Below are 26586 nucleotides of genomic sequence, written 5' to 3'. Positions count from 1 at the left end.
GGACACGTAAAATACTTTAAAACAAGGACGACAATTTAAAAAACATAAAACATAAAACAAAGCACTCTTCAGGTGTTTCTGAATAATTCACAGACTATGGTAACACACTTGATTGTCTTTTGATTTTAAATTCAGTTTAAATGAATAATACGTTTCACAATCTCTAATAACCATTGGCAGACTATTCCATGTTTGAGCTGCTCTCACTGAAAAAGCTGACTGTCCAAAGGCAGTCCTCCTCATAAGTATTATACAGTCTTCTCTTGCTACAGACCGAGTGTGTCTATTATCAGATGTTTTCTGCTTTATAAAAGCAGTAAGAGGGGGAGGAGCCAAGCCATGCAGAATCTTATAAATAAGACAAGCATCTGTAAATTTAATATAATTGTCCCAGCTCAGTAAATTATGATTGTTTAGACTGTGACAGTGGTGATGAGTATTTGGCTTTCTATCAAGCACCTTGGAAGCCTGGTGGTATACTAACTGCACAGGTCTGAGTGTTGTACAGGAAGCTTGTGCCCAACTAGTCAAACAGTATGATAATGGCATATTGGAAATCTTCATTGCCTTACAGAATGTTTGTTCTATGTCCATCCATGAGTGGTCCAGGGGGCTTTGATTGATCCATTTTGAGATATATTGTAGTCTATTGGACAGGAAGTAATGAAATTTGGCAGTTTAAACCACCAAAATCTTTTGCTTTTTTAAACGGATTCATGGGGGTTTATTTTTCCACAAAAATTTAGAGACGTTTGAGTCCATAGATCTAAACCAGACAGCATTGGGTTGGGTGGGTAACATTGAAAACAGATAATTGATTTTAGGTAGGACCATCATTTTTATGGTGGAGACTCTTCCCATGAGTTATATAGGCAATGATGTCCATCGTGCAAGGTCATCCTCTATTGATTTAAGTAAAGGCGTGTAGTTTGGCCATGTCAGTTCTGACAGCCTGGAGGAAATATTGACACCCAGATATTTAATATTCCCAGACTTTAGCGGTGTGGTAGATATACTCTGGAAATCACACATTACAGATAAAACTATGGATTTACTCCAGTTAATGGAGTAGTCTGAGATGGATGAGAATTTATCTATAAGTGTGATTGTCTCAGAAAGAGAAGTTTGTGAGTTTAGGAAAAGTAACACATCATCTGCATAAAGGCTTATCTTGTGGTGTACATTTTCTGTTTGAATTTCTTTAATATTTTTATTTTGTCTGATAGCAGTTACTAGTGGTTCTATAAAGCAACATGCAAGTACACCTAATTTGCTTTAATTTAATTACCATCCTATAGAATGTGGGCGCAGATATTTCCCAGAATTCCTTGTAGAATTCAGGAGGAAAACCGTCTGGTCCAGGGGCTTTATTATTCGGCATATGTAAGAGGGCTTCATGGAGTTCAGCCATTGAAACAGGTGAATCCAGAGCCCTGATCTGTTCATCATCTAACCTTGGCAAATCTATATTGTTCAGAAATGCATCAATGTTAGAGCTAGATGGATAAATTTGTGATGTATATCAATTTTTTCTTTATTAAATTTCAGTTGGTTGGCTAAGAATCTGCTGGATTTATTGCCATGTTCAAAGTTCTCCAAGTCTTTACAACTGAAATTGGGTCTTTTTATCATTAACTTCATTTAATTCAAGTTTTAATTTTCTCAGATCATTCCTGTTCCTGTGGGGAGGCAGCAAGGGCAGCTTCTAATATTTTTATTTTTTTTATAGCTCTAATTCACGAGATCTCTCTTTTTTTCTCTTTGTATGGTGAATAGGAAATTATTTTACCCCTCATGACTGCTTTTGCTGCCTCCCAAAGAAGACATGGCGAAATTCCTGGCAGGTCATTAGTTTGCATAGCTATTGCCCACACCTTTCTGAAATAACTTATAAACTTATATACTTAGGTCTTTAAGCAATGATGCATTAAGTCTCCAACTTCTACTTTACCGTGTGACCCTTTTTTAGTAAGAGTGATAAAAAACTGGTGCATCATCACTGATAGAGCGAAGTACAGTGTAGAATACAGAATACAGTGTCTGAAAAGTCTGTCATAATTGAGCTGCTAACCAAAAAAATAGTCAAGGCGAGAATATGAATGGTGGACTGGTGGAAAGAAGATATATTCTCTGAGAGTGGGGAGGTGAGAACACCAAAGATCGCAGAGACCAAAATCGCTCATGTATTGTTTAAGGGTGTCTGTTGATTGCCAAATACAGTGACTGCCTACTGTACTGAGCCTGTCGATTGCTAGATTACATACCAGATTGAAGTACCCTCCTATTATAAGAGCTGTGTCTGAGTGAGCAGAGAGTGAGGTGAAGAAAGCATGAAAAAAGGAGGGGTCGTCAACATCCGGGCCATAGATATTAGCGATGCATAAATGAGTATTTTGAATACAAATGTTAACAATAATAAATCAACCCTCTGGATCTATAGTAGTGCTATTATGATTGAAGTGTGTTTTTCTATTTATCATAATGGTGACACCTCTTTGTTCTGAGTTATAACAGGCTGAGTACAAGTGAGGGAACTGAGGTGAGGTTAGTTTATCTGCTGTCTTGGATAAATGAGTCTCCTGAAGTAAGCAGCCGATCCAGAACCAGTCTCTTCAGTCTCATGAAACAAAAACTACTCTAAGCTGCTAAAATGAGATTGCTCCAACAGAATTTCAATGTATGAACCCATGCAATGACAATAAAGATCTATTTATCTATCTTGTCATTTACATTTTTCATTTTATATTGATAAATCCAAATTCTTTATAACGTTTGCTTCATGGATTAAGTGTTAATTAAGTGTAAATAGATTTTCACTTCTTCCATGTTTTCTTTACATTACTGTTTGCTAGCATGGATTTGTAAGAATCTTCCAATAATAGTATACAAGAGTATAAAAGAAACACGCACACAACATACCTGTATGTTCGCTCACATGCAACCTGCAAAAGCTAATAGCAAAGGTTTATAAAGGAAAAATAAGAAATACAAAATTCTTTGTATAAATGCCTGTTCTCTCCTTTTCCTCATTTTCCTCCTATTCCACCCTATACAAATGGTGGAATAGTGTACAGTGGGTGGAACATGGGTGAAATGTCATAATTATTCCGCGCATTTTTATGATATGTGCTCTAGACTGAGGAAACCTACAGATCTGCCTCTCGAACCTGATTACTGTCACTGCCCTCAAGCTCACTGTACGATATAGGCGAGAAAAGGCCATACTAGGTCCGGTTCTTTTCAACCCCTTACACCATAATATGCGCCACAATCCACAGCTGCAAAGTGAATATAGGAAGGAAACACATTGGCTATGGTCATCATAAAACATGTCTTTAAGCTATAATTACAAAAAAAAGATGAATTGTTCTTTTCCAACAAATTATCTTGAATTAAGTGTTAAATATTCAATATTGTTTTGACCCCAAAATGCAACTTTATAACTAATTTAACAAATCAACTGATTAATCAGAATAATGTAATCAGATAGCACAATATTTAAAATAATATATATTAAATATTTATGAACGAGATGGTGTGAGGGTTGAAAACAATGAGCCCTACATATAATTGTCCTCTATTACTTACCACAATACATTTAAGCAAACAGTTTATGCATCACTTCCTGCTCATGTGTGTCTGTGTGCTTGACAACACACAGACACGCATGCCTCCCTTGCCTGTCTACCACCCCAATCATCTCTACTGGCCCCCTCCACCCAACTTCCCCACTTCAGCCCACTGCGTCGGCCCCTCCCTCCCTCATTGTGCCGCCAATTTGACTGGAACAGCGAGTGCAGGCTGGGCAGCCTTCCAGAAGCCTTTCTAAAGCAACTGAATATTCATCTTCATTAGGGGTATCACCACCCCCACTCCGTCCGGGGCTGGGTCCTTTTAACAAGGAGCAAGTAATCCAAATGGAAGAGAGGGAGGTGGGGGTTGTACTCCAAAGGGTTGGTGGGAGGTAAAGACAAGTTTTTTCCTCTTTATTTTTCTTCTGTTTTTGTTTTTTTGTCAGAAGGCTGCGTAGGCAGTCTGCCCTTGTCAACATATTTTTAGTATTTTCCTGGTCTTGTTGTTTTGACACAGTAGGAAGAAGACCCGAGCAAAGATGGCTGCAAATAGTTTTTAGAGCTGGTGCCTTGGATTTGTCACTGCCTGTTGAACACCAACAATATGGGCAGAACAGTGAAATGTCAAGACCTAACAAATCCATTTAATGATAGCTCATCTGAATGACAATTAAATTCCATGTTATTGTTGCCAAATTTAAATTCCACACATTTAATGCCTTTTGTTTGCGTGAAAAGATGGTTATTCTTGTTTGGAACGGAACATAACATTTTCTTGAATTGTCAGTTTGTTGTATTTGGTGTGAGGTTTGTAGCTTGGAGGGGATTCTGACTTCAGATGTGCATGGAAATCTATGTCAAAAGGGCAAAACACTATTTGAATAATTGTACAACTGATGCAATCAAATGAGGTTTGTTATGTCTGGTGCATAACACAACACATTGAATACCTGAACTAAGAAAAACTTCAGATTTTTCACTTATTGCAATGACAATGACTTAGGGGTGTGACGAGATCTCACACATTGAGATCTCCCAAGATTAAATTATGACAAGAATTCTCGTCAGGTAAAAAGCTGTCTTGCGAGACTCACGCAAATGACATTTGCACACGATGTCAAGCCACAAATTCATTTTCTCAGGCAGTGAAATACCAATGTATAACTTACAAGATAGACTCACAGAGCGAATCAACTCCGCCCAGCTGATTGACACCCGCGTACACTGTGATAGTAATCAGCTGAAACCTTTCGCGTTGTGAGTCAGACCTTTTTATACAGTCAATGGTCCAGACAGCTGTGACCAGTGGTAACATAGCTGGTAGAGTTTTGCAACATAAACATCTAAAAACTGAAGCACAGCCTGCTGTTTGGGACTGTGAGCTGCACTTTATCAGAGCTGCTGAAGTTCACATGTGTGGATTTGTGGTGAGATTTCTGCGTGATCAGTAGTGTTTCATTCACTTTCAGTTTCAAATGCAACATGCAGCGCCCAACTGCGTCGGTCAAACGGTCTGAAGGTGATAACGTTACTATCAGCAGATCAAAAACGTAATGCACAGCAGAGTGAAGGACAGGTAGACTTCTTATTACATGATAACGTTAGTCTGGTAATATTCTGGACATCTCAGAGAACACAGATGGTCTATATGGGAGAGATTCTGAATGTGCAGAAAGCTTTGACCATGAGTAGGAAATCTGCTGAAACACAGGAGCTACTCAAGTCCAGGAGTTTATAACTAAATGAAAATTTTATTTATCCTTGAAGTTGCCACAGTCACATTTAAAGAGGTTACTTCCCCAAACAAAGACACAAAAGAGGAGGGAAGACTAAATTAGACTCAGCAGGGATGATATTAAATAAGTTGATCTACAGGAGAAACAGATCAGCACAGAAGGACTGTGTTAGGAATGTGGTTTTGTATTCATGTTTTCCTGTTTAGTCTGCTTTCATAGCTTTGGTTTTGTGTTCTGTAAGCTTTATTTAGTCCTTTACCTTGTGTATTCCCGTGTGCCTTACTTCCTGTATTCAGTTCTCATGTGTCCTTGTCTGGCTTTGTTCCCTGATTGTTGAGCTTTGTTGTTGTATATTTTTATGTTGTCAGTTTCTGTATTGTACACAATATTCTCTTCCGTTGCGCACACACCCAGAATAATGCACATGTATATATCTGTGACGTTGTTCTTCCATTCCATATTTATATTTATATTTCTACATTTATTTATGTTGACTGTATGTTTGTCTACGTGTAGCACCTTATCACCACAGCAAATTCCTCGTATGTGTAAAACTTGGGGTTATCAGGCAAACTCAGGGTTAAGAAACTCTGACTGCCAACTCTGGTACTACGAAGGTGGATAAGATGTTGGTTAGTTGAGTCTGTGTTAACTGAATTGGAATTGGTGCATGGTTGCCTAAAAGGGGTGTGTTCGGCCGTGGAGGCAGAGTTTTTTCGCACGGCGCATGCTCCTTATTTCTCCAGAGGAATGCATGTTGGTAGTGTCAGGAAATTATGAATGTAAAGAGAAGTTAACGGCTAAATCTAATATCGTGGCGGGTGACAAAGCCAGGGAGGCTTGTTGGCATCGCATTAAGTAAATTTGTAGTGTTCTTATTGTAGTTTAAATCTCTATGTAGGCTTATTTTATGGGCTCTTCTTCTTTTATGTGTAATATTATTAAGATGTAAAGGTACAACTGCACATAAGGTCCATTGTAATAGAAAAAAGGAGCCAGCGGAGAGGGGTAATAATCCGAGATTAATCTACAAGTAAAAAACTTATTATATATATATATATATATATTCTCTGATATTATAGTCACACATTTATGAGAGAAACATCACTTTGCAAGGCTGCAACATTACACACAACACGTCTGCCGTGTAGGCTATTTGCATGCATTGGAAAGTTATATTAGGCTATATTAAACTTTGCTATCGGATTTAGCAGTGAGGAAATACTTGTGAGTTTAGCCCACATTCACTATCAAGCACTTAGAGACTTTGCCGTGGATTGGGCAAATTCAGAAGAAAACACCAGAGTGATTTTTGATTTTTGTATGACATTAATTTCAGGGAAATTCTGATTTTTCTTCTTGTAAATTTCACACTTTCATCTAGGATTTATTTTCTCGGTTATTAACCCCGATCCTTGCTCCCGACTTTTGGACATGTAAAATAGTCAATCTACATATGTGAAAACACTCAGGAGAATTAATTATAGTCTACAGATGGACTACATCTAAGAAAGTATCCCGTTAATAGATTAAGATTCCTCTCTAAAATCACAGAGGCTGCAGGGCTCGATGTCTGAACGTAATGCTGTTGTGTTCAAAATAACTTCATTTCAACCGCAGTGGAACAAATCAGGATGGAATCTTAACATATTTTATGAAGTGGTGTATATGAATATCCTACTTCTCTTCATTAACACTGAGTACAGATGTGCTGTTTAGTCCACGGGAAGGGTAACCTCAAGTTAACCATGAACAAAACCTGCTCGGAGCAGTTTAGAGATGCAGCGTAAATTTCCGTGGCAACAGACCTCGGATAACACCTATACACCTTTCGTGGTATGGGTTAACCGGGAAGTAACACCCGACGTCACGAAGTTACTCATGAAGTTACCTGGATAAGCCAGTTACCCCGCTTCGTAGTACAGGCCACTGGTCTGGTCCTTGTCTTATGAGTGTTCCGCCCTGTCCCTGCGTTTCTGGATTACCCTGCTTTTGCCTGCCTTTGCTTAACTCAGTTTGGATTTACTTTTGTTTGGACTTTGCCATGTACCTGTGAGAGCCTGTTTAGTTTATTGTTGGTTTAAATAAACCACCTGCATTTCATCCTGCTTTTGTGTCTTGCGTTTGGGTCCTAACCTGCCTCTGCACTCAGCCAACCATGACAGACTAAGAACTGCACTGACTTATGTTTTGTTATAGTTAGGCTATAGATTTGGAATCGTCACTTGCCAGCTGTGTTATGTGTTTCTCTTTGTATAAATAAAAAATCACCATAAACTGGTGCAGAAAAAATCTCGATCTCGTGAACCCAATATTGAATCTCGTCTCGTCTCATGGGTTAAGTGTCTCGTCACACCCTTAACAATGACACATCAACTGTATTGAAGCCGTTCCTGGATGCCACTATATCAGAGTTGATTATATTTATATAGCACCTTTCAAGACAAAATGTCACAAAGTGCTTCACATTAGAAAGCAAACAGCCAATAAAAGATAGAGCAACAAACATTAAATGCTAACATCCAGCTAATAACATTAAGAAAAATAAAACTAATCAAATACATGTTGAACAAAATCAAGTCACAAACAGATGGGTCTTGAGCTGCTTTTTAAAGGTCTCTACAATGAGTGTTACATGAGCAGTCCTGTCGATCTCTTTTTTGGATTTGGGAAGTTTACATTCCAGCAACTCCAGCCAAACTGTTTACCCAAAACAACATTACATGTCCCAAACTCAGTGGTCAGTCCTCATTCTCAAAGCCTACTTATTATTGTAGTACTGAGTACCCCCCGTAATACATAAACATGGCAACCAACTCAGGGAGTTGGCATTCATTAGCTAGTTGGCCTGATTTTGATCATTTTGTGTGAAATCAGACCCTTTGTTTTAACAATTACCACAAATTTCGAGTGATAAATCTGCCACAGTGTTATTTTGAACTGCATATATGCCATATCAGAATGAAAGCTTGACAGGTGGAGCGACAGGGTGGAGCAAATGGTCAGTATTTGTCTACAGTAGCAAAAGACAACAAAAACATCAGACATCGGACAATCAGAGCCCGATTCTACTTTTTTCATCATACTCTGTTGATGAAGCATCAAACCTTTTCACTGTTTCTCTTGTTTACCATCAGCGGAAAGGCCCTCCTCTGTTTTCATAAGTTTTGACAACAATAGAAAATAATGACAGTTACGCAGGGTGCTTTTCTGCTGGGAGCGCATTAAGAGGATGATTTTCAGCCCTGAGAATACCAGGCATTTCCTCACAACTGCCAGGAGCAGGTAAATGTAAGGTGCCTGTGGTGCAAAGCCAGCATGCTACAGTATGCTTCAAACTCTTTTAAAACAATTACATTGAAAGGACACACCTTGCTGCTTTAAATGATTCCCCAGTGATCATGTCAGACCTAAATTATGCGACATATAGCATTTACAATAAGTGTCGAGATGATGAATAATGTAAGCAGTGAAACAGTGTGTGTTGTTGCTGAGGTAGCAAGTAAAAAGTGTTAAAAAGTTTATGCTGTAGGAACGGAGTAGGTGTCTTTAGTGTATGGTAGATCTCAGGTCGTCTCATGGACCTGAGGGCAGAGAGCTTCATGAACAGAGCACAGCTCCATGCAACCTTCCCAGAGTCAGGGCTATTTCTTAGTTATTGCAGTATGCGTGTAAATTTTGCTCCTCTCTCAGAACGAATGGAGAACTTCTGCAAAACACAAGGCTTCACACCCGAGACATTTTCTGCCAATTACATCATTTATTTCTCCCAGTTCTGAGTCTAAAAGGGATTTGCCATTTTTTGCTGATATTCCCTGATGCCTGTCAGATTGTGCATTGAGTCTCTGCCTAAACTCTTCCAACAGAACACTGAAATATACATTACAGCTTTGTTTAGGATTTGTTTTACCTCCCTGGCAATTAGGCACACAATGTGTCTTGCCACAATGTTTTATTGATACATCAGCCAGACTTGATTCCACTCACTTCTCTACCTACACCTCTAATTCCACGCGATTAGAGGTGAAATCATGTAAAAATGATTTAGACTGATGTGCAGATAATGATGTATATGTGCTGTAGTTTATATAATCCAGGGAAGTCTTTTTGCTTTCTTTGTGGGAGTCCACAAAATCATGAGATGTGAAGGATTCTAAAGTAGGCTAGAATGGCTGGTTATCAAATCACACTCCTCTGTTGTCTTAACACTTGAAATCATTTGCTTTAAGTCAAAGTGCTTACCTGAAAGCTTCGGAGACCTTAAACCAGATTGGAATATGTATGTCTTTTACAATTACTTGCCAAAATAGATCAGCATTTGTTGTGCTCAATTTTCCTCCAACTAAGACTTTGCCTCCTCAAAGGGAATTTTCTACTCCTCGGTGAACAGCCTTTTTCCATAAAAGTATGATAGAAATTGTCTGTGACAACCGCCACTCAAACTGAGCGGCCCATAACGACAAGAGAGCCAAGAACAGGCTTAATACTATTTATAAATCTCTGAAATGGCAGGGTTTGCAGTAAAGTGTGAAGGAATAAGGGATGGAGGGTAGGAGGTGGTATGTGTTTTTTTTTTTCACCTCAAAGCTTCTTATGACCTTAGTGTTCCTCCAGTCTAAACATAGCCCGGCACCACATACAATGGGGCCTTCCAATCCAGTGCATCCCCTAAACAAGCATGCATTTTAATCGCTGTCACACTGCTATACTGCTGTTTGTGTTTAATGGGAATTATCTTCCTTAATCATTCATAGTTTTGATATTGTGTTCATCGTCTGTGAGCGAGCATTGAAGTTTTCTCCATTTCTGCAGAGTGTGCTCATTAATTTCCCAAATGAAATTTTCTTAATCCCAAAAATGTTTTATCCTGCACACCATAATATCAACTCTTGACTCTAAGGCTCCCTACTTTTCCAAGAGCACAGCAAGTGTTCAGTCCTACAACATCCAGTTCTAAGAAGGCCCAGAGGATTAGCCAGATTATTGAATCACGGTTTTAGATAATACCATCAGTTACAGTTTACTTCTGAGAACAGATGCAAAAAGAGGCAATATGGCAATGTTGTAATGATAGCAGCAGACTTTTCCTCCAAATAAGCAGATGCGGTGAAGTTTGAACAGCTGTCAAACGTGATGAGCGTGACACAAGCGCCTGCAGTGGAAACTGTGGGGCTTTTCCTATGATATAGCGACCACAACATAACATACCAGATGACAAATGACACTATCCTTGAAACACCTGGCACTTCTCTTTGAGAGGATATTCGGGATGCAAAGGAAAGACAATTCAATCAAATACAGCATACACAGGTCAAGTAAGTATAACAACTGAAAGATGACTAAAGATAATGATAGAGCAGACATGCAGCTTTATGTTAGTTTATACTGTAGACTAGAAAATGCTGTAACATCTGAAAATATAGAATAAATACTATATAAGACTCATAACACCTCACATGTGATGCATTGACTGTTCCTGAACATGGCGCTGTCACATGGGACTAATTCAATCCTTGTGTCATTGGTTGTAAGCTGTTAATATAATGTGCAGATCATGTCATAACAACACTGTCTCTTTTAAGGGTCACTTCACACCAATCTGAAAAAAAAAACCCACTTAGCTTTTGTGGTTATCTACCCATGCAGATTTGTGCCTCTATCCCAAAACAATGGAGGTGACGTGAGTTTTGTTTGTGGTGCTCGAACCATTGGAAAATTATATATGAAAGACTCAACAATACTTTATCCTTCCAGAAACAATGTTCCAGTTACTCCAGGTGATCCAAAGAGCATGCAGTCAACCATTTTAGTTGGAGCTACCTTTTCCTGAAGAAACAGTTCCTTGCACGTTCATTGAGCCTATGAACTATGTTCATGTGCAACTTTGCATTAGTGACCTATTTTCATTGGAAACATGGAATACATGCTATCCATATAGCACAGTATAACACATACTAATTGCATACAGCATGTACTATATAATAATCTTTATAGTATTCTGTTTTTTGCAGTTGGTTTACAAGAAATCAACAGACTGTACAAGACAGGTAAATTGTGTATTGTATTGTGGGACATTAATCATCTCATAAATCAAACAAAAATCAAATGATTTTAGTTGCCTATGCATAATGGCATTTTAGGGTACTTAATTTGGCCCCTTTTCCAGTTCAAACACTACATTTGGGACACAGCTATTGTAGGACAGTTTCAAAAAATGTACTCCTGGAAGCATTGCATTGAAAATGAATACTGAATACTGCCAAATCAATAAATTGATTGATCATTTAGGTAACTATTTTAACTATTTAAATAATCCCTTAATCAGTAACAATTTAAATTACCCCCTATTTAGCAACAGTTATTCATAGTCTGTAAGTCACTGCAAGTTTTCTTCATGTTTAATGTATTTGTCAGAAGATTTAACATCTGATCTGATCAGATCATAAGCATCTGAATCTGGTGCACAAACAATTAATGCATGCTAGATAATATCATGTAACACAGCTGTAATCATTTCTATGTATAGGTTAAATAGTAATATCTTTAAATGCTTCTTCTTCTTCTTCACTCTACTTGACACCTGAGCAAACACCATTTAAATTCTAAATAGGGGAGTTAAACTAAAGTGTTGTGAAATAAATGCTGCATAAAAATACCAAATATGAGTTTTTTCAACTTTTCTTGAATCTTATTAAGTGAATGTCTGTGTAATACTGGCCAATGATTTCATATTCAGCTCCATGGAACTTATAAAACACAGTGATGAACTATAACGTCTATAGAAAGATCAGCTATGTGTTAAAGCTTTCACAGTCAATCTGTAGGATGACTGGATCTCCTTCACCTCACATTCCCCACTTGACAAGCTGCCACCTCTGCCTCCACTGCTGTGTTCTTTTACAATTACAAGATTAATGGACAGGGTGGATTTTGGTTCACAGGAATTAATTGTGTCTCATTTTACTCCCGTGCCCCGACAGATGAAACAATCAGGGCAGTAAACCTGGTGGTGATTCTTGTCAACACAGGTGCAGATGCAAATTAATAGCTGCTCAACAGGCCATAACTTCCCAGAACAGTCTGGGCAGGTTCAGTGTATGGCGGATATGCACAAAGCCCTGTCAGCGTTACAGCAGTAAAACACTGTTTTGTTGGTTTTCTCCTTCACTTATTCTCACAGTTAGGGTCAACGTGTTGTGTACAGTGCATGCATCAGCTTATTGTCTCTACATACAGTGCAACCTCTACAAAACAACTCATTCACTTTATTCTGTTCATTCACATTAGTGATGAAGCATCCATTGGTGAAAATGTCATTTCAGAATAGTACACTAGACAAGCACCATATTACATTCCAACTGGCCAATCTGATAGAAACACTAGATAGTAAACAATGTTAACACTTACTGCAATTTGAAACACTTTCCTCGATAATAAAATGGGAAGCTTTGATATGCTGTTAGATGCATTCCTTGACAGTGTACCAACAATCAATTGCATCTTTGACACAAAGCTATATATAACCAATCAAACTATATGGCAACCTTTTGGGAACACACATTCCAATCTCAAAACAGGCACAGCAGTGTTGGTTGAGCTAGCTAAACACACCACATGCTATTATTGTGTATCAAAAGTCAGACAGAAAGACAGGAGAGGAAACTGTGACAGCACAGAAAGATTCAACAACCTTAAATGTAAAGTGCTAACTACGTGTAGGTGAAAGGGGTTGTAGTGACAAACCCACAGATAATTATAATCTGAGTAAACAGTTCGCCCTCAGCTAATTGCGGTTTGACTTCACAGCTCATATTTTCAGTGAAAAAGGTGTTAAAAGCAACTGTACTCTACCTGCCCAGTACCAAATGTGATGTGCTAGTGAACACAGCAGAGCATTTAGCAGCAAAACAGCCAGGTATATCCCTCAAGCAGGGTCTGAAACTGTCTGCCACTGTGGTAGGCAAGAATTCTTTGTCTGCCACTCAGAAATATTATCATCCAATTTTGAAATGAATGCACAAAATGAAGGAATAACATGCATGTTTGCATTTACAAGGGTCCCATGTATTTCAGTATGACAATCACGCCACCTTATTTAACAACCAGGTATTTCAAAACTACCTACAGAACCACATCACAGCGTATTATACAGTCAGTGCTCAATGAAAAAACCCAAAAGTTCCACCACCAATGAATGAGTCTCAGTTAAAATCTCCACATGAGTGGAGAAATAGTGAAAAGTAAAAAATACTCCATTACAATACATAAGTTGGCTAACGAAAATAAAACCAAGTAATGCCTCTTTCTCATAGACAAGCTTAGTCAAAACAAAAACTTTTATTGCAATCTCAAAATCCTAATCCTACCTACAACAAATACATGCCCACAAACACACATGCATACATACATACATACGTACAAACACCATAGTAAATTATGATTAGAAGTATTAAAACTTACTATTAGTATTTTAAAAAGGTCATTGTTGTACCAGGAGACAGTTGTACCAATGTTTCCACCGAGCGGGAACCTCCAGGTCTAAAAAAGTGAGGCTAATAAGGAATAATCCTGCATCCTCTCGAAATGCCACTAGGGGGCGACTCCTCTGGTTGCAAAAGAAATCCAGTTCCATTAGAAACAATGGTAAAATGACCCTACTTCTCACCTGATTTATTACCTCAGTAAACACTTTCCTAATGAGTTTATGGTCTCAATAGTTAGTTTCATGTCTTCTTCAATACAGCATGATGTTCATTTAATAAATTATGGTCCCATTTAGAGGAAAATAGACCATAAAGCAGAGTATGCTTCAGGACGGGATAATCTGTGATTGACAAGGCGTTACCATGGTGACATGTCAATCAGGCTAGAGTGTCTCGTACCCACGGCACTGCGTAAATTCAACCAGCGCGGCTGAAAAAGCTTATTAAGAGTTTGCTGTTCACTTTCTCTGGTGAGTACATTTAGTTTTAAGCCTGTTGTTCGCTAGACAAAATTGTCAGCCCTGTTAAAATGACAGTTAACCTAGCTAACCAAGATAGCAACCTCCACACAGACTGGTTGGCTCCACAGTCTCTGCCAAATATAGTCAAGTTCGGTTGCAGAAAATCCACATGGCGCCGGTCCAACTGCCAAACTCGAGGCTTCAGAACGGTGTTCCACAAACCAACGGGCGATGTCACAACGAGTACATCCACTTCTTTTATACAGTCGTTATACGTAGTAGTATGTAGTACTAAGCCGTATCAAGCCCAAAATTATTTCATTCCGTGATTACTGATTCTCCAACAACACAGTGCCCTCCCATAGTCTGATCGGTGCTGCTGGCAAGCAGCGCACTGGCTGTCAGTCAGGTCGTACTGGACCTCTTCCACTGTGGATTTTGGTTTGAAGCAAAGGTATAGATATCCCCTGAACTGACTGGTGGGTGTGTGTGTTGTGTGTGATGCAAACCTGTGCAATACGCTAACCGTACTACATGTGTCATACTATTGTGCATTTTCCCTGTGGTGGATGGCCCAAAGATTTTACCCGCCACTAGCAACAATTTACCCACATTTGGTGGGTGCTAATTTCAGACCATGCCCTCAAGAGTTGGTTGAGACCAAAACAGAACTAAAAGGAGAGTGAATATTGGACTTACATTCATCAGGTTCCCAAAAACACATCTCCAAATGAATGCTAACATTGATCCATGTCTGATTGATGTGTACATGACTAACTGTCTGCAAGTTGCTTGATGAGTTAGCCTAAGCAATTAAAAAAGTGAAAAGAGGTCAGTGATGTTTTCTCTGCCCCCATTTGGACAAGCTTTGTTAACTTTACTGAAAATCTGTGCAGACACAGACTGCGTTTATTACCTTCAAAATTTCCCTACAATAAAACACACACAGTGCTTGTGCACTTACACTTACTTACTTACAGGTTCTGAATCTACCACAAATAATCTCTACAGATATATTGAGTGAATTTATATCAGAATGATTGTTGATATCAACTGATATTAAAATGTATAAATAAAAAATTGTTACCATTTCACCCAGCCCTAGTTGATGAATAGAACAGAAGATGGATATGTGGGTCAATAGGTATGTAGCTGGATATATATCAAATTAACATATTTCCAGACAAGAAAACATCAGATCTCGTCCTAACTTTTGCTCTGATGCTAAGAATACAGTGACACTGGCCTTGGCTTTACCTCCATGGAAGAGACTGTTTATCCTTTCATTGTGTGTGGAGTCCAAAACAATCCCCGCCTTACACAGAGAATCTCCTAACCTCCGGCCAGCTCCTGCTTCTGCAGAGTTGGAGAATGTCAAGGATCTTTTGAGCCATTTTGAGTTTCCAGTGATGGATATTGGCAAACAGCTTGCCTCTGTGAGTAAGGATAACCTTCCATTTGATCAATCTTGCACCCGTCTCTAAGACTATACCCTCCAATAAATCAATAGCCTAGATGTGTTTGTCCTGGTGCTTTCCATTCTCCTCAAGCCCTTTCCTTATGCCCCTGTCTTGAAGTATATTTCTTTCCCTTTGCTGCTCTCGACACGTTGTCTTTGATATCCATGTCCCTTTGTTCCTCTTTAACATTTTTTTTTTAAGCTTATTTGTTAGGCATGATCTAAAAGTTGTTGCAAATTGTGTCGTCTGCTAATTTGTCATGATACAGTATTTCCCAGTGTTTGTCATCAAACAAACTCACACTTGGCTGTCTGTTTTGGTTAATTTTATAGAGAACAAAGGCAACTTTCTGTATGCAGCACCAAGGGAGAAGCCTTTTTGGACTGTGGAAGCTACAAGATATGGAGAACCAAACACAGAGGGAATTTGATTGAGAGTTGGGACAAGTGGCAATTTATCATCAAACAATGACGTAAGTAACTGAGAACAACAGGACTATGGGTGTTAGCATTAATATTTTTTCCATTAAGATTATTCCAGCCTGGAGAAAAAAACAGTTTTGCTTTTAATTTCATGTTAGAACAGAGTCATTATTTTGTAATACTCTTAGGAACAAGTTTGTAGATGCTGCAATTAAATTTCCTGAACAAAACACTTTTGGTGCGGCTGTGCGATCCCTCCAGGATTGCTGGTCGCCTTCTTTCAGTGGAAGGGGGTGTTTTCTAATGACTTCAAATAATCTCAAAGAGCGTCAGCCACATATACCAATTATTAATTAGAAACTGGAAACCCCTCTGAGATCTCGTCTTGGTGCGAGAAAAAAAGAATTAGGTAGTCCCATAGTTGCCAAGCTGCAAGCCATTTCAAGTCTGTCTTCAAATGCAGATTGTACTGCCAAGTACCAACACGATATGTATAGATAGATGAATAAAAACATCTTCACTCATATTATATAGTGTATGTATATACACTGTCACCTTCTGTTTAACTGCCTGTTACTGCATCAACGTACAATTTTCAAATGTCAGTTTAAAAAAAATAATAATAATAATTTCAAATCAATATAAATCATTATTATTAATCATTATTATCATTATTATCACACACACACACACACACACTTCTCCAAAAGTAAATGTTTTTATTTACGTTGTGTTTTGCCATTTTTATCCAGAAAAAAAAAACGTCTGGCCAACCTCCTGAATCCTGGACCATCAGATCTGTCAGGACATTTTTAATTGAAGTAAACTAAGTAAGTTTTGTCAAGAGGGATATTAAGTTGTACTGCTTACAATCATTGTACATGAGCATGATTGTGGTCAAGGACTAACTGAACAACTCTATTCTAATTACTTAATGTAAAGACACATGGAGAAACTCTAAATTGAATGTTTCTGTAGTTGCCTCATTGCACAGTTATCTGTCCATAGAAAGACATAACCTGTTTGGAGTCATACATATTTGTGTTTAGTGCAAAAAAAATTCAGCTGTCAATGTGCATTTATTACACACAAACAAGGATATCATCAGTTTTCAATTGTGACCTTATTAAAATGTTAGATTAAAACTTTTCAAATGACAACTTAATTGATAGTTGTAGAAATGAGAAACAACCCCTGTGTTGCTTCTTCTCACTTCTCACTTAGAAGTTAGTTTCTAATTTCATTAATAGCAGCCAGTCTGATTGCCCTATACCCCACAATAAAGAAGAAAAAAACAACAACAAAATATTCGCAAGATCTGGGTTGCTCATTGTCATTTAGTGATATGATTTCAATTGAGAATGAGAATACGTCTTTGAGTGCGCGCCCCAGACTGACACCCCATTCAAACTTTTCTAGACCTGCCTGGTTTGTGTTTGACTATAACAACCATCTGACTTATACATTTATACCTCTTATCAGCAAGGAAATTCACACGACCTGTCCTCTGTCTCTGGCCAGATGACAAATGGCAGATCTCATCTCTCATCATCGTTAACCAAGTGGCTAGTCTTCTTAATGAGCACTATTAACGATAAAGTGTCATTATCGCCACACTATGTCTATTCATTACAACCATCTATGTCTACTGATGTCTGTCTTCATCTAATCATAGAACTCTTCTGCTAGCACTTGCCGTCATCTATACCCACCCTCTCACATTACATCAGATTAATGTCATATTGCCTCCTTTTTGCCCCCTTTCAGTTTTGCTATTGTATCCGCATGCTCATAAAGCATCACAACTGTCAGAGAGGCTGACAGACGTGGACAGACAGCCTTATGTTAATTTTGATGTAGCTCTCTCTTGAGTCTGAGTTTCCATAAAGAACTACCTTAAAACTCAATGGTGTTTAGTGAAACAAATGTGCCTTTAATCAAATCAATGTATACAAATGGGTTTGACCATTTCAACTTACAGGTGCTGTCTGGAAATTTACTTCAGAGCTTGGAATCTTGAGTTGGTTGTAGTTTGTAAAAGGCTCCAATGGGGAAGTCATACTTTGGTTGAGCCATATCATAATAAGAGAGAATTGGAAACATTGTCAAAGAAAACTTTTAAATGTGACAAAAACTGTGTCCATTGCAATATTTCATTTTCTTGCCATCCTGACAGTCCCCTGAAGTAGTTGTAGTCAAGACCGCCCAAACCGAGACCAAGTCAAGACCAAGACCAGGGTTTATCAAGACCGAGACAAGACCAAGACTTTTAGGGGATGAGACCAAGTCGAGACCAAGCCCAAGGGAGGGTGAGACCGAGACAAGACCAAGACCAGTTCCCCACATTAGATGACACACAATAAAATGTAAAACGGGATCATAGGTACTTCTCAAATTGATCTGAAAGATCCAGATTCCCATAAAAACACCCACATACAAACACTAAGAGCTGAAATCAACGTAAGCATCTTTATTCAACGCTCCTTTTCCATGTTTACCATCATGGGGAGAGGTGACAGTCGTCAACGGGAACAACACATTTTTAATTAGGGTTATTGGTTGCATTTGAAGCAATATGTTTTACATCCACTCAAAGTTAGGATGTTAACAAATAAATCAGAAAGTGCAAAAGCAATTTATTGATATTCCCAAAGTTATGGTCTTGACTGGTCTTGAAATAAAGTCCTCAATGTCTGAGACCGAGACAAGACCGAGTACAAATGCGGTCGAGTCCAAGACAAGACCAAGACCATCAATATGTGGTCTTAAGACCGGTCTCAAGACCAAGACCAGTCTCGAGTACTACAACACTACTCTGAAGGTTATGACAATTCAGGTTTCATACAGTGATATCAAAGTGCGTCATTTTTCCTCACCTTTTGAGTCTTCTGACCTAATTTGCTCTAGCAAGTACACAACAACTTTCAAACTGTCTGTAAAGTAAAAAGTAAAGTAACATTCCAATTTCAACCTGAACCCCAAACATGCAATCCCCTACACGCAAATATGAGAAAACATTTAGCTTGGAGCAGCTGCTGTCTGTTCTGTTAATTAATGCTTCAGTTTTTTAACAGCTGCTGATTAACCTAGCTATATTAAGTTCAGCGAGTATGTTTTTTGCAGTATGTGAACAACAACTATTCACTACTTGTTGAGTCAACTTGCAATTTTACAACAGCAGATTAATTTGTTGCTGTTTTTTTTATTCCTGTGGGTTGCTTTGGGTAATTCATGTGCGTCACTAGGAAGTGGAGGCTCCTCACCACACATTTCATTACCTCTACAGTAGACTCAATATATAAAAATATGTAAGCATTAATAAAGTATAATATTCCTAATAATAATTTCTGATGTTCTGGATGCTTGTTGTTGTAGCTCTTCAACCTTGGATACTCATTTGTCCCTTCATCCTCTCCGCGTCTTATTACAAGTATCCCCTAATGAAGCAGGAATGGAATTACTGTTTGTTATATCAGCGGGGGTCTGAGGACTGTCCTGCATAATTGGGAAGTAAGTGGGATAGATATGTGAATGTGAATAAATAAGCCCAATGTAATTAATGAGGACCAATGATTCGGCCGGTGATAATTAAATCTGCCGGGTTTTTCAATTTGCATGATTAAGATGTTAGTTAACGTTATGTTGTACCCACGCGTTACAGGTTGTTCATTCTCAAAATGTCAACATATCAGAATTCTCAACACTGCACTTAATTATCTTCAGGAGCTTTAAAACTATCAGCTAAATCAATTAACTTCAATCTGCAACCAATTAAAGTGTGACTTTTAGGAATGCTAATGTGCCACATGCTGCATCTCGCATCTCGGCCTGCTCAAACACAGACGTCCCCCAAAATTTCTCAGCGACACTGAGTGTGGGAGATTGGTTGTGAGCTTTGCAAGTTGTGTGAACAGGAATGCTCAAAGTGTTTAAGCAAGAGGTGTACTTTTTTTTCATATTTTCCTCATACTCAACTCGAATATAAGTTTGATTTTATGCTGCGTTTTATGATTCAAAAGAGGTCAGGAGTGATTTGCATATTTTGACATTTTAAACAATTCAGAGTAGCTAAAAAAAGGATTTTAAAAACCTGCCTGAAATCAGCCACAGCGGTTTTGAAGCAGCTGAATGAAGGAAGCAGCCTGGGTAGTGAATTGTACTGTTAATATTATACTGTCAAATGGAGAGGGCAACACTTGACAATGAAGAACAATGAGTATTTCCAAGCCTTTCATGTCCACCAGCACATGCCTTTCGAGTAGAGCACTTTTTTTATGCATCTATTTTAATGTTTTGGAGACCTTGACTAGGTCAAGAGGAGGAAAAAAGACAATTTGGCCAATTTAGACACAGAGCTATTCCCCCACATCCATCTCTCACACCACCCTAACACCTGAATTATGGTGTAACTTATTGATATTGTCATTGTAACCTTTCTTTTGCCCTAATGTTTGTTGGAGTAGCCCTAACATTAGAGAGACACGTTTATAACGGGGGGAAACTACAGTGGTCTGACTCTCTCGATCACCTGGGAAATCCTGGAAATAAGGAAGTGAATAAGAATTGGTCCCAATGGTCTCACTTCCTTTAAAGCTGCAGTGAGAGATTTTTTTTTCAATAAAGTGGGACCATAAGTTAGATATATTGCACAGCTCAAGACCAAATGTGTCTGACCCTATGTATTAATGCCTAACTAGACCAAAAAGATTTTAAACTTGTACAACAAAATGTTTGCCTTTGCCTTCCAAAACAACCCATGATCGTTACAAAGATCATTCACATGAGCATCAGCACTTTCTGTAGAAAGTGAGTAATAAAACTATATTTTTGGTTAGAGCTACAAAGATTATTTGATTTAATCGACAGATAACTTTTTTCTGGCAAAATACCAGACATTTTCTTGTCTTGTTCGTCCAATGTGAGGACTTACTGCCTTTGTCTGTTTTATATCATTGTAAAATGAATATTGTTGGGTTTCAGACTGTTGGTCAGACAAAACAAGGCCTTCAAAGATGTCACCTTGGGATCTGTGAAATAGTCATTTCCGTTTTTCACTATTTTCTGACAGTTCTTCAGACAAAAGGATTGATTGAATATTTGAGAAAATAACTAGCAGAATAATCAATAATAATAAAAAAACAATCGTTATGTGAGGCCATCATTTGTAAAGCGCTTTTTAAAGCAAGGGATACAAAGAGCTTCACAGTCGTTAAAAAGCACTTGAAAAAATATTTTAATCAATATGGCTTCAGCTACACACTGATATATGGTGGAGCCAATTGTGTGATGTCTTAATAATGATGAAAAGGATTAGGATTAGAATTTGACAGGAAGCTATTGTAACAAAACCACCATCAGGGTGATATGGGAACACTAGTTGTAGCAACGTAAAGCAGACTCCTTGTAGATTTTCTACAGCTTATAGGCTAAATAAGAACACATTGTATTACAATAGTTAAGATGTGACGAGACAAAACTATTTTGATTTATTTGAGCTGTCTGAAAGATAAAAAGGAGTGTAGCTTAACAATGTTTCTTAACTAAAAATGACAGGACTGAATAACCGTCTTCAGATGCTTTTTAACCAGGAGCCAAAGGTTCCTGAGGTTTCTGAGAAGAGTCATTAGTTGCATGACCATAAGGGGTTGATGGTCAAAAAAAAAAAACTTAAACGTGCAGTTGTTTTTCTCATTCTCACAGTTTTCCCAAGAAGGCATCTTTTCACAGAGGAAAATATTTATCAGATTTTGCTCGGATGAGCTGGGTCATGAGCCAATTGTGGTAGTCGTCACACAGTGGTAGAGGGGTGGGGGTGGGGGGGTGGCTGGCCTATCATCAACAACAGCAATAAAGGAAAAGTAAAGAAGGCACAGCAAGGTAAAATCATGGTTATCTCAAGGTAGACTGCTCATCAAAATTAAGTTTTGAGTAGGAAAGTTGGGATTGGGCAAATTAGGGAGCGCTGGTGGTGAGTTATTTGCTAAAATGTGTCTTTGATGACATTTACACCTGCTTTAACAGGCTCATAAACTTGCAACAGAGAATACCCTGGTGTGAATATCCATAAGAATGGCCAGTGAACAAATACCTTACAAGAAAATCATGAAAAACATCTCCATATAGTAACAGTCCCTGTGGTGGTGACTTGTGCAGAGTTTCGGATGGGGAAGTCTGTGGTGCACACTGCAACAGCTCTGTGATTAATACCACTGACAAAGCAGTAACTAATGATCGATTGAGGATGCTTGGGTTCTAAAGACCATTTCCCCTTCACTTACTTTGCCTTTTTCAAAGCCATCTGATATTTTGATCACTGGCAGGGGCCATGTCAGTGGAATTAATCACTAATTTAAAACTGGAACCTTCTCATTTGCACTGAACTCCAGTCACAGAAGGAGATTTTGAGTGATTAGTTAGTTTCAGATTCACCTGATGTCAATGGAGCCTTTACCCTACCTTTTCAAGAATGTGGCATGAATAACTCGAATGCACTGTTTGAGAGCAGTACATATGGTTGCATTGAGCATGAATTCGGGCTTATGCTTTGAAGTTTAACACTTTTACTGTGTTGTGTTAGGCAGTGCATATGTATTTGAAAGACAGGAGGGTTGAGGGGATAGACTGCATCTAAAATATATACATCGTGCCAACAGGTTCTGTTAAAGTCATCTGCTTTTTTGTCTGTTTATTTACTTAAACATTGACAGCGATTCTAAATGAACAGCCGCTCCAATCAGTCCTTTTTACACATTTAACTCTATCCACACATATCCGATAGGCTCTGAGTGTCCGTCAATTAAATCTTTATTCATATTGAGAGAGAGAAACATGGCTCAACATTTCCAAGCTAATGTATTATGCAGCAGGAGCTTTAAAAAGATGATTGGAGAATCCCCATCTGAAACACAGCTGCAACATCAAAGCATGAGTGGGAGGAAAATTAAACGGTACAGAAATAAATAATGGTAGACTTGATGTCTTTGCTAATTGGGATCTCTGGAACTTGGGTCAAAAGGCCTCCACCAGGCAAAGCCTTGGGGAAACAGTTCTGTTGTGTTAAGGGGTTAAGGTACAATAACATGTGCTCACAGACACACTAATGGACTCTTCAACTAAGACTTATTATGACTGAATATGTTATCAGTGGATACAGTGTTTGACAGGTGGTGGTATCAGACTTGCTGGAAAAAAAAGCCACGTAAGTCAGACAGTATACTGACCATCATCTCCTGCTGCGCTAATAAAGGCTGCTTCCCCAAGGCCTGCCTGGCTCCTGCCAAGTAGCAGGACAAACACTAGAGGGCTCTCTCCATGGACAGCAGCATGGCCCCCCTCTGCTGTCACTCATAACACCCTGCTGCACTCACACACAAACGCACTTACATTCAGCTCTGCAATGATGAGCACGGCCTTTTCAGTGGCCGTCTTAATAATAAGACCCGTGTTATACTCTCCCTGCCCCTTGTCTTTTAATAGTATGGCGGTTTTTTGCACATAATTTCTCCCCATGTACACTGGTGTGTCAAGAACACAAATAAACTGAACCACAGAACTGCCAGTGTAAGGGAAATACATACCTACATGAATACTTTCTGTCGTGACAACAAGGCTACAGTGTGTGTGCCCATCTGTTCATTGCTTAACCCTATATCAAATGACAGTGTACACCTTGGGTTTCGTTTCCCTGATCGCTTCGTCTATTTAATTTCACTATTAAAGAGAAGTGAGGGCCAACTGATGCTCAACAAAGAGAGGAGTTAGAATGTAGAGATAGCAGCAATGCGAGCATTTTACCTGCTCACACCCATGTCATATCGCTATAGCCGGTAATCTGAGACGATAACCTTTGCGCGTCCGTTCCTGGGCAGAGCGGCGCGCGTTCATTTGTGCGCCTGTTGACCCGGCTCCTCATCAACCCAATGAGCGCCGCGGAGGGGAGGCTCTCTCCGCCACCGTACATCTCTCCTCCATCTCCTCCTCACTTTTCCAGTCGGCCAGCAAGCCTGTCGGAGCTCTTAACTACAACCCCAACACTGTCACTCCGCCTTGACAAACTGCAGGAAGGATTTCTAGCCTCCCGCCACTCCGCGTTTTGCTCATTTTCCCACCGCCTCGAATGAAACGCATCGGACTTTCTTTGGCGTATTTTGAAGGAGAAAAGAAGCGGTGAAATGATGCAGCAGCGGGAAAGGATGGAAGTCTCTCTAGTAAGTATAGCTCGCCACCATGATATATACACCTAATAGGCATTACTCATTTAGACTGGTGTTTAGTGGAGGAGTTTAACAAGACTTCTCAAAGCCCCTTTCTCCTCCGCGTGGATACGGCATCTTTTTTTTTCCAGGGACATTTTCAGGAGCGAGATGGCAAGGGGCGACAGAGCAAGTCTACAGAAAGGTCTGCAACTTAGGCTGCCTTCTTTATTCACATTTCACTTGCCTCTGTTGCGGTATAAGACGCACATATGCTGCCTGTATATGGTCTGTTTTGAGTGAATTGGACCGCTTATGCGCTCTAGTGCCACATTTGATGCGCATGAGATGGACTGATTGGAAACAACGTCCCCTCCTAGGGTAAAACTTCAGAGAGAGGGCGAATTTGGGTAATCGGGGTATTTGCTGCAGACTATTACAGAGGCTTAAGAGGCAAGGAGCAGTTTAGACTGGTGTTTAGCTAAAGTTTGTGGGTTAGAATGCGTGGCAGAGGTGATAGAAATTGAAAAATGTCTAGCTCCTGTGTAGGTTCTACCTTGGACAGCTCCTCCGCTGCCGGCGCACGGTTTTTCGGCTGAGCTGTCTGGACCGGCTGCTTTCTGGCGGGGAGCTGTCCTACCCCCGTGGTGCTGAAACCGCCAGCATAGCCACGCACCGCAGTGACTTAAAATGCACTAAAAAAAATAAGAGGCAAAACACAATGTCATGACAGTTAATCATGGGTAAAATTGATACAGTCTATAATTTTGTATTTTAACAGGTTTATATCCCCCCCACCCCCCTGCCCAATCTTTTTTTATTAGCCCGGTCCTGCATCTTTTAGTCTCTGGGTTAGTGCCTATAGTTGGAGAATGTCACTCGCATCATTTCACATTTTATGATATTGCAGTTGGCTTCAGGTGGAATACGTTACAGTTTATTGTCCTTGGAATTGCAATGCTGGAGCCACACAGCATATGACCATTGTGACATCCTGTGTGTAGTAAAAGTTACCAGAACTAACACTGACACTGTGCTGAAGGCAAGCCATCCGGTGCAGTGATAGCATGTCCACCTGCATCAGTTTTAGCTGAGGACAACTCAAAGCCAAACCTTTGTGTCTGTGCTTTTTTTCGCTCCCGGTTTTGCATTCTGGTGAACAATGCAGGACTTGTACAGTGAAACGGCCGAGCTGGTTAAAAGGGTGTTAAAACTGTTAACAGCTAAAACTGTTTTTGATTAAAGGGCAACATTTACATACGTGCTACATCCTGAGTATCTTATTTTACAGTTGTGTCACTCTGTTGTATTTAATTTGGTTATTTATGTTTTTATAGATTACAGTCTTTGTGTGATAAGAAAAAATTAAAGTTTATTTTCATGCGTGTCAGAAATCAGCACTTCTAATATAATATTCCATATTTGATTCAATGATTAAACATGTCTCTAAATACCTTCACAATTATCTCATCTGGATTACTGCAGCGCTGTTGACTTTGTAGAGCTCACCTGCAGCCTCCCTCTCCATCTAAAGCTGACACACATACATGGATGTTGAAGGAATTTCACTGTAGCCTGCAACAATATTTCACTCAAAATATATTGTCTAAACATTCATCATACGGAACATGTAATTGTTCAAAATCTTTCCAGGATAATCCCCAGAACAACAGATTAAAGCAAGGCAATCTGATGTTGTGGGCTGAATAGCCTCAGAGTACAGACATACCCATTTGTTGTTCAATATGAAAGCCAGATTGGAATAAAGGGTCAAGGCAGCTCCAGATAGATCATTTGTAATGATGAAGCGACATTTTGACTTCTAATACTAAAATGAGAATTTCCATCCTGTTTTTTCAAACCCTTTTTATTTTTTTTTATCTTTTTGCTTTCCTTAGAAACAGATTTTTCTGTCTTCTCGCTCTCATTCTGGCTGTCTCACCTCATTTGTTCTAATGTTTATTTGACTCCACTTTTTTTTATCCCTGCCTCCGTCTTTGTTCCCCACCTCCTGACAACTCCTCACAAGACTAAAAGACAACTAACAAACTCTGATTGCTCCCTTATAGGTCTCCCCCTCGGAATAACACCAAATGGATGCTGTGCTGAGCGCCTCACCCCCTCACCAACTGCTATGGAGGCATGCCAAGCCATGCAAGTGACCTTTATCACACCATGAATGCAAGCTCTGCCGTTCAAAGAGGACACAAGTAACCTTTTCTTGTTATCTAAGAAGGAGCTGTTGATCTGAAGAGAGGAG

This window comes from Micropterus dolomieu, linkage group LG20 (assembly GCF_021292245.1).
Source record: "Micropterus dolomieu isolate WLL.071019.BEF.003 ecotype Adirondacks linkage group LG20, ASM2129224v1, whole genome shotgun sequence".
Classification (NCBI taxonomy): Eukaryota; Metazoa; Chordata; class Actinopteri; order Centrarchiformes; family Centrarchidae; genus Micropterus; species Micropterus dolomieu.
Note: the sequence above shows the minus strand (reverse complement) of the source record.